This window comes from Cebus imitator, unplaced genomic scaffold, assembly GCF_001604975.1.
Source record: "Cebus imitator isolate Cc_AM_T3 unplaced genomic scaffold, Cebus_imitator-1.0 Scaffold315, whole genome shotgun sequence".
Lineage (NCBI taxonomy): Eukaryota > Metazoa > Chordata > Mammalia > Primates > Cebidae > Cebus > Cebus imitator.
In genome coordinates, this window is record NW_016107630.1 from 820,988 (window position 1) to 831,631 (window position 10,644).

Below are 10,644 nucleotides of genomic sequence, written 5' to 3' on the forward strand. Positions count from 1 at the left end.
TGCCTAGAGGAACTAGAAAAATGAAAACAGACAAACCCCAAGCTAGCAGAAGAAAATGAATAACTAATATCAGAGTTAAAGTGAATGAAATAGAGGTTAAAAAAAATCATACAAAAAATAAAGAAAACCACAAGTTGGCTGTTTTTTTTTTTTTGAAAGAATAAATAAGATTGACAGACTGCTAGCTAGACTAATAAAGAAAAAAGGTGGTAAGATCCAAATAAACACAATCAGAATTTATAAATGGGACATTAATACTAACCCCACAGAAATACAAATCATCATCATAATAATAAAAACCTAGAGACTACTATGAACACCTCTATGCACATAAAATAGAAAATCTAGAAGAAATGGATAAATTCCCAGAAACATAAAACCTCCCAAGTTTTAAACAGGAAGAAATTAAAACTTGATAAGACCAATAACTAGTTCCAAAATTGAATCAGTAATTAGAAAACAAACAAACAAAAAAACAACCTATTGACCAAATAAAGCTATTGACCAGGCAGATTCACAGCTGAATTCTACTAGATATATAAAGAAGACCTGGTACAAATTCTACTAAAACAATTCCAAAAATCAAAGAGGAGGACCTCCTCCCCAATTCATTCTATGGGGCCAGCATCATTTTGATATCAAAACCTGGCAGAGACACAACAGAAACGAAAACCTTAGGGAAATATCCCTGATAAACAAAGATGCAAAAATCTTCAACAAAATACAAGTAAACTGAATCAAGCAGCACATCAAAAACCTAATTCATCACAATCAAGTAGGCTTTATCCTTGTTATGCAAGTTTGGTTCAATATACACAAATCAATAAATGTGATTCATCACATAAACAATACTAAAAACAAAAACCACTTCATGATCTCAATAGATGCAGAAAAGGTTTTCAATATAATTCAACTCACTTTCATGTTAAAAATCCTCAAACTAGGCGCAAAAGGAACATACCTCAAAATAATAAGAGCCATCTATGGCCAACCCACAGCCAACATCATACTGAATAGGCCAAAGCTGATGTATTTACCTTGAGAACCAGAACCAGACAAGGATGCCCATTCTTACCACTCCTATTCAACATAGTACTAGCCAGAGCAATCAGGCAAAAGAAAGAAATAAATGACATCTATATAGGACCAGAGGAAGTCAAACTGTCTTTGTAAATAATATGTTTCTATACATAGAAAACCCCATAGTCTCTGCCCAAAAACTCCTAGATCTAATAAACAACCTTAGCAAAGTTTTAGGATACAAAATCAATGTGCAAAAATCAGTAGCATTTCTGTACACCAATAATGTCCAAGCTGAGAGACAAATCAAGTATGCATTCCCATTCACAATAGCCACAAAAAGAATGAAATATCTAGGAATACAGCTAACTAGGAAGGTGAAAGATCTCTACAACAAGAATTACAAAACATTGCTGAAAGAAATTAGGGACAACACAAGCAAACGGAAAAATATCCTATGCTCATGGATAAAGAGAATCAATATTTTTAAGATGGCCATTTTGTCCAAAGCAATTTATAGATTCGTTGCTATCCCTGTCAGACTATGAATGGCATTTTTTCACAGAATTAGATAAAAAATTCTAAAATTCATTTGGAATGAAAAAAAGAGCCCAAATAGCCAAAGCAACCCTAAACAAAAAGAACAGAGCTGGAGGCATCACATTACCCAAGTCCAAACTGTATCACAGAGCTACAGTAACAAAAAAAGTATGATACTGGTACCAAAACAGACATATAGGTCAATAGAAGAGGTTGGAGAACCCAGAAATAAAGACAGACACCTAGTGTGTCTCTCTGATTTTCAACAAAGCAGACAATAACAAACAATAGGGAAAGAAATTCTTATTCAAAAATGGTGCTGAGACAACTGGCTAACCATAGGTAGAAGACTGAAACTGGAACCCTCCCTTTCATCATATACAAAAGTCAACTCAAGATGGATTAAAGACTTAAATGTAAAACCTATAACTAAAAACTCTAGAAGAAAACCTAGGATTCTGGACATTGGCCCTGAAGATTCCAAAAGCAACTGCAACAAAAACAAATTTGACAAGTAGGATCTAATCAAAGAGCTTCTGCACACCAAAAGAAACTATCAACAAAGTAAACAGAAAACCTACAAAAAGGAAGAAAACATTTGCAAACTATGCATCCAACACAGGTCTAATGTCCAGAATCTATAGGGAAATTAAATCAACAAGCAAAAAATTAACAACCCCATTAAAATGTGGTCAAAGGACATAAACAGATAATTCTCAAAAGAACACATATATGTGGCCATTAAGCATTTGAAAAAAAATGCTTAATATTACTAACGAAACCACATTTCATTAATGAAAACCACCATATCACTACCGAAACCAATATCACTAATGAAAACCACAATGAGATATCATCTCATACCAGTCAGAATGGCTACTATTAAAAAGTCAAAATATAAGATGCTGGTGAGGTTGCAGAGAAAAGGGAACATTTATACACTGCTGGTGGGATTGTAAATTAGTTCACTGACTGTAGAAAACAGTCTGCAGATTTCTCAAATAACTTTAAATAAAACTACCATTCAACCCAGCAATCCCATTACTGGATATATACCCAAAGGAATATAAATCTTTCCATCATAAAAACATATGGATGCACATGTTAATCACAGCAGTATTCACAATAGCAAAGACATGGAGTCAACCTAAATGCCCATCAATGGTGAACTGAATAAAGAAAACATAATACACTGACATCATGGAATACTATGCAGCCATAAAAAATAATGAAATCATATCCTTTGCACCAATATGCGTGGATCTGAAGGCCATTATCCTACGCAAATCAATGCTGGAGCAGAAAATCAAATATCACATATTCTCACTTACAAGTGGGAGCTAAACTTTGAGTTTCTTGACAAAGAAGGGAACAATAGACATTAGGGTCTACTTGAGAGTGGAGGTTGGGAGGAGAGTGAGCACTGAAAAACTACCTATTGGGTACTCTGCCGATTACCTGGATAACAACATTATCTGTATACCAAACCCCCATGATATGCAATGTACCTGTGTAACAAACCTGCACACGTACCCACTGAACCTAAAATAAAAGTTGGAAAGAAAAGAAAAAAGTATTTTCAAACGTGGAAAACTATTACCATTCTTTACCTCTTTCCATGGTTTCTGTTAAGAGAAAAGGAAAAGGATATGAGTACTCAAATACTCAATTCTGCTTTGTAATGTTTTATTTTCTTAAGAAAATAAAGAAGATATTTATTTTCTTTACTTAAGAAATTTTACTTAAGATATTTTACATTTAATTTTAAAGTAAAATATTTTACTTTTAATTTTTCTTTACTTAAGATATTTTACTTTTAAAATACCACAATAAAGGGACATCATCATGTAAAAAAACCCCACAAATTAGCTTTTAATATGCTGAACTTTAAATGTCTAAGAAACAAAAAGGTAGAGAAGTTCAGTAAAGGCCGTTTTGTGGAGCTTAAGAGAAAGATTTAAGCAGAAGAGCTGGGTAACTTTGTAAACCAAGCAGTGACTGAGTGGATTTTAATCAATTAGAGGTTAATTTTGCCAAGGTGGAAGACACTCCTGGGAAGAAGAAACGCAAGTCATAGCAGGATGTGTGACCAGTGCATTTTCAAAAGATGGTTTTGGCAAGTGGTGGCCTGGGGGTGTGGGGGGCGGGAAGGGAAGTGGTTAGGCAGTGAGGCAAGTGGTTACATTCTTGTGAGGCTCTTACTAGCTTTGTGAATCTACATTTTACATGTAAGAAGAAGGGAGGAAAGGAAAAGTCAATTTTGCATTTGTCTGGCACTCAGTAAATCCTCATTTTACATAAGATAAAGTAAGCATGTGAAATTACAGCTATTTGTTTGAGAAGGAAAGGAAGGCGTTTATGAATGACTTAGTTCCCAAGCTTAACTTTCTCTTTGGCTTAGTGAATTTTGGGTCTTGATAGTCTATATTTTCTTTTACATCTTCATGGAGCTCACTCAGGGAGCATATGGGGAGGGATACAAAATGAACCTGGGACAGAAACCGGAGAAGGAGTCACGGTAAAGAAATGGGGCAAAGGTGAAAACACAGACTCTCTTTCTCTCTCTCTCTCACTCAGGATTATTTGTGGGATTCATCACAATGTGTCCTTCGAAAGAAGTGCTAATTAAAAATCTAATTAATCATGAAAGGCCCTTGAACTCTTCAGGCCAATTTTGTTGTTCTGTAATATACATAAACTTTGGGAGCAACAAAATTCTGACTTCTCAGGAATGAGTAAGCCCTAGCTGTTACAAAATAAAGTAGTTTTCATCAAAATAAACAAAAATGTCATCATGTAAACTGTATCATAGGAGCTTAGTTATAATTTCTAAAGTTTTCCTAGAGCTGTTTAATTATCATACTTGTTCCACTCTATTACTTTACACCCTGATCAAAATGAGACAACAATATGATTTTCCTGGTCATTTCATAGTCATCCATAACAGCAAGAGGATTGATTATGCAAGGCAAGTTCTCACCCCCAATTTCCCACAAGATTCCGTGTGGTACATCCCTGGTTGCTAAACAAATGTTTTCCCCTTAAAGTCACTTAACTTTCTTTGGTTTTGTTTTTAAGTAAAAGGATTCATCAGGCCTGGCTTTCATTTTGATTTTAAAGTATCAGCCACATTAACAGCTTAGATAAACTCAATCTGATTTTAAGCCATAGCTCCCTAGAAAGGTAGGACATTAACTGCATGAATTGCCTTCTGTCACCAAGAAAGTTTTGGTTTCCTCAATTTTTTCTCTTCCCCTGGATTGGCAAACATAAAGCAATCATGTGAATTTAAATGTTAGATCGGTTAATGGTGAGTAGCATCATGTACACGTTGCCTGTTTTACTGAATTTAAGAAATAATTTTGACATGATGTCATATCATCTTCAGTGTCCCTGGAGCATCAAGGATTGTTTAGATGTAAATTAAACTCAATGGCAACTACCTAAGACATCTAGCATTCATTAGAGTTTGATGAAAGAATAAATCAATCTAACTGATCGTTAAAAATTATAATTGCCATTAGAAAAATGCCAAATATAAACCTCAAAAAATTGAAGATTTCCCGAAAGGCCAATCTAGTAATAATTTAAGCAGTATGTTTGGCTACTCAGTAAGTCCACGGCATTGTACTGGTGGAAAGGGAGACGCAAGGGTGGAAGAGAAGTGCTGTATAAGGCAGTTCTTCCTAGAAAGTTTTAGAATTTGAATAATCTGGGACAACTGTTAGTTTGGAGCATAATACTAAGTTATCACAAATATGATTTCTTTTGTTATGCATTTTGAAGCTCTGTGTGCAATATTTTGTACCTGTGAACATATGTATAGATATCTAAGACACACATGCTAGAGAACAAGAACATAGGTTTAACTATCTGAGACACACACGCTTGAGGTAGTGGATTCTGTACTCGATTTGTCTTTGTATCCAAAAATGATCATCCCAATGCCTAGGCACTAATAATTACTCAAAGAGTTAGTTGAATGAGTACATGATTGTATTAGTACCTTTGTGCTGTTATTTTGACATTTATGGTAGAAAGAGGAAGAAACTGAGAACAATTAAGCAACTGATTGTCAATTATCTCCAGGAGGTAAGAGACTAGTATCAATAAAGCCACATCATTGCTTTATCTTCAGATACTATGACATCATATACATGATGACTACAAGTATGATAATAGCATTTTCCTCCCAGCAAAACAGGAAAACATTTCTTCCTATTTAGATTCTGATCTTTTTTCTTTTCTTTTCTTTTTTTTTTTTTTTTTGAGATGGAGTCTTGCTCTGTCACCAGGCTGGATGGAGTACAGTGGCACAATCTCGGCTCACTGCAATCTCCGCCTCCCTGGTTCAAGCGATTCTCCTGCCTCAGCCTCATGAGTAGTTGGGATTACAGGCACATGCCACCACACCCAGCCAATTTCTTTTTTCTTTTTTTCTTTTTTTTTTTTTTAAAGCAGAGACAAGATTTTACCATGTTGGCCAGGATGGTCTCCATCTCCTGACCTCATATCTGCCCCACTCTGCCTCCCAAAGTGCTGGGATTACAGGTGTGAGGCACCACCGCGGCCTAGATTCTGTTCTTACTTAACATTATATTCAGAATATTGTCGGTGGACTTGCTACTAAGAAGCCTTATTGGAGAGCATTTTTAGGCTGTATAAAATGGTCCCACTTTCAAAGTGCTGAGAGCTATTTCTGCTGAGGTGTAAGCCATAGTAAAATACTTGTGAACAATTTTTAGACATCATTACACTAAAAAATGCAATTTTTAATAGCACAGTGAGGTTTATGCTTGCCTTACATTTCAATTTTAAGTACAAATGAAACAAATATAATAATGCAAAAGAAAATACTAGTAGAATATGTAGAATCCATTCAAGACCATGCTTTTCCTCTTACCCCCCTGTCATTTTAGCCATGCCACTTAACGTGTTTCCTCAAGTAAAATACAGGATAATAACATCCACTTCACAGGATTCTTGTGAACGTTAAATGAGATGATGCATGTCAAATCTCATTTAATTGTGTTTAATTCATTTAACATTTTTACTAGGTGCTGTGTGAGAAGCTTTCTCATTCCTGAAATGTATCAATTAGTAAGTTAGATAGACTCTACTTCCATGTTTTCATAAAGTTAAGAATAATCAAAGATGCTTGAACCATAATACATAGTGTATATTTAAGTAATAGAGGAAATTGTTCGAAACTACAACTCTTTTGTTTTATAATTATATTGATTGAAGGGGTGTGTGTATGTGTGTGTGTGTGTGTGTGTGCACTTGTGCATGTGTATTTTAAAACTGTCTTTTATGAAAGTTCAGGAATCTTAAAGAATGCCAGTAACGTCTTCAGGAAACATCGACACAGTATTAAAATGGTCTACACATTGAAAAACTTGGAAAACTCTTCTCTTAGATTCCATGAAGGTTTTCCCTGGGTTCACTTCCTTCTCTATCTTGGTCATCATCTCCTTTCCTTTCCTCTGTGGATCATAATCAAAAATAAAGTTGTTCCTTTGGCCACCTGAAGATTCTGAGCTCAGAAGATGATCCACAAATCATATAGACCCTCACAAAAAGGTGATATCCAACTAGTGTCATTAACCAAAAAGCCGTATTTTTGACCAATTTTCTCTGCTACCAGTAGCTTAGAAGGTATGTATATGATTTCATAGACAGTGATTTTTATCTTCAGTGTCTCTCCCTCCATTGACTTTTCTCCGATGACCACTCTTAAATCTACTTTATGCTTATTTTGTAAAGCTCTCCTTCTACTTTTTTAATACCCCGAAACTAATTTCATCCCCACCGTCTTGGCCCTCAAGACCAAACTTCTTTAAAAAATAAAAAAAATACTTCAACCACTATCTTTAATTTGTTTTATGCCCTAATATATCCTTAACTTGAAACAATCTGGAAATAACTTCCATGTCCTACTACTTCCATGTACCACTTACTTAAAAACACCATAATGTTCTAATTATTAAAATAAACAAACAAACAAACAAACAAACCTCTTTTTTGGAAAGTCGTTCTCTAGGCTCCATGATCTCTCTGATCTGCAAAAATTCTTTCTTATGGTGTCATTAATCTTGTGGCTCTCCCCTCTTCTACAACCTCATCATTCTCTGCATGCAGTAGCTGCTTCTCAGAAACAACCCTCCATCATGGAAGTAAATCATGACAATGTTGTGGTCAGTTACCTACCTCTGAATTGCTTAACCATCTGTAACTCAGTGTCCTCTCATGTAAATTCGGGATAATAATTGTGCCCACAACCCATGCTTATTGTGTGTACTAAATGAATAAATTTATGTACAGTGCTTACTTAGAATAGTTCCTGGCACATAGGAATTGCTATGTAAGTGTTTGCTATTATTTTGCTGCTATTATTTACACTGCATATGTGTATATTGGTTCTAAGTCTTATTCTAGTTTAATTTGTATCATGGTTGAATAGGCACATGATAGACTACATTAAACAATTCTTGAAGACTAACACAGTGTCTTAGTAGTGCATTCCCCATAATGCCTTGGGCATTGTAGGCCTGAAAGTAATGTTAGCGAAGCGTTAAACCGCTAACATTAGTAAAGTTTTACTTTCTATTTCTACTGTTTATACTTCTTGCTACATTTTCCTCCCATAGGCTTAAATGTAATCCATAAATTAGGATTACTTATAAAACTGGTGACTCCTGAAAATCGCGTTTCAGCACAGAAAGTATTTTAATTTTATCATGAAACCAAGAAGCTGCGTCATTTTTTTTCCTAAGAAATTAATTCTGCTTTTAAATGAGAGGTTATCTGGTGTGTAGTGTGGTTTCTAGACCACTGATGGCCCACGAGTGCCCTCTGACTGGTCTTCAGGCTCATCACTTGTACTTTGCAGGTTTATAAGACACCATCTGTGCTTTTGTTGCTGCCATGATTTCGTAATCTATTTATGATGGTCAATAAAATCCAAATATTACTTCAAGGGTACACCAACCATGCTGTTAATTCTGAAATTTATTTTATTCTTATGCTGAGAAAAAGTTGGCAGATGAGGGGGTTCACTGGATTTTATGTATAGCAACTGACCTGAGATTGATCAAGTGTGATAACCATTCCTTCAGATAGTCTCTGAGCAGAAAAGGTTGCAAGCTCTTCAAGACCTTTTCACATAGTCTATCTAATCACAGACTAAAGCTTTCCTGTTGACCAGCTGCATATAATTATATCTTTCTCTCTGAATCAAAGAGAAAGGTAGACATCAGCCATCAGTAATAAAGGACAGAAACAAAAAAAATGGAGTCATACAAGGCTACTGACATTATCAAGACATTAACTGTATTTTCAGTTTTAAAGAACCTATTCAAATAACTCCAACTAACCAATCTTGTGCCTAGTATTATTTATTTCCCCCATTTCAATATAAGCCCCAGTTACTCTAGAAAGCAGCTTGACAATGCATAACTTCTCCATTAGGAATATTTTTATGGAGCCCATAGTTATGAGTTCATTTGCTATTCACTGTAATAGCACATATCATAATGAATTCATTTAGTATTCATGTGGATAATGCAAACACCATTTAGTAACTGGTTAATGAACTGAGTGGAGTTCTTTATCCTTCCTGAATTTTATAAGAAACATGCTCATTTATTTAAATCATCAACTTCTTTTTAGCTTTATTTTACACATGCTAGCTTTTTGTTGTTGTTCTCCAAGTCCAAGTAAAGAGTGGGAACAAGGGACAGCTCTCTCTGGATAATGGAAATACAACAATGAAGAATCACGAGGTAAGAAGACAGAGCAATTAAATGTAATTATGCACAAGTTTATTACAGGCTAGTTTTGGCTGTTTTATTCTGAGAATTTAAAATTACCAAAGTAATAATACTACATATACATCAATCTATGAGCTAAGTTAAAAGTGCTATTTTAATGCCCATTTTACAGATTATAAAACAAGACCAATAACTGACAGGATTAAGTCATTTGTTCAAGCTCACAAAGTAATTAAGTGAAAAAACTAGAGCTCAAACCCAAGGAGTCCCATTTCAGAGTCCATGCTTTCACTGTTGTGATAAACCATACCCCAGTGTCTTGGCTCTTTTATAAAATAATATATGTGTATCGTGCTTAATAAAGATTTGTTATAAAGTGATCAAAATCTTCCTGAAGCAATTTGAAAAATTAAAATTCCAAACAGCTTCAATAACCTACAGTAAATTACTAAACCAAAAATTAGCACAAACCAGTTATATTGTGTTGGTAATTTGGGTTGCAATAACCAATTGCTTTTAGGTAGGGTATAAACACCGTCTTCCAGGAAGAATTTTGTTTGAAACTCATGTCCACAAGGTAAAATATGGCATATTACAGAGTAAAACAGACAAAGGAAAAGATAAATACAGAAAACTTAAAATAGAGTTCTCACCAGCAAAGTTAAGACCATGAATAGAAAGAAGAAATGTATGATGTGGGGTACTAGTTATCACAGTAGATTTGCTCTTGTTAAATAACATCTACAAGCCAAATAGAAATCTACATGCAAAAATTAGAGGTTACAATAGGAGGAAGAAGAAAAGACCTCCCTTCTCTTCTACATATGTGCACAAATTATTAATCAATGATTATATATGAGAGATAAACAGAGCTTAAGAAGGGATGTGAATAAAATGACATCTGAATAAAATATCTAAGTGCAAAGAAGTTAAAGAAGCCAGAGGAAGAGATGAGAGTTATTTATTAATGTATATTCTTAGTTTTTCTACAGAGGATTTAAGGTAAATATTATAAAATAGAAATCTGAATAAATTCGGTTTTAGAGTTTTTTTTGGTTCTAATTTTTCTTATTTGCCTTAAAGGCATTTTTTCAAGAATAGTTTTAGGTACATAACAAAATTGAGAGGAAAGTATAGAGATTTCTCATAAGCCTCTTCCCCCAGCCCGACATGCATAGATAGCCTCCCCTGTTAAAACATCCCCCGCAGGGTGATATATTTGTCAGAACTGGTAAATCTACACTGACACATTGTAATCACCAAAGGTCCATGGTTTACATTAGGGTTCACTCCTGGTGTTGGACATTCCATG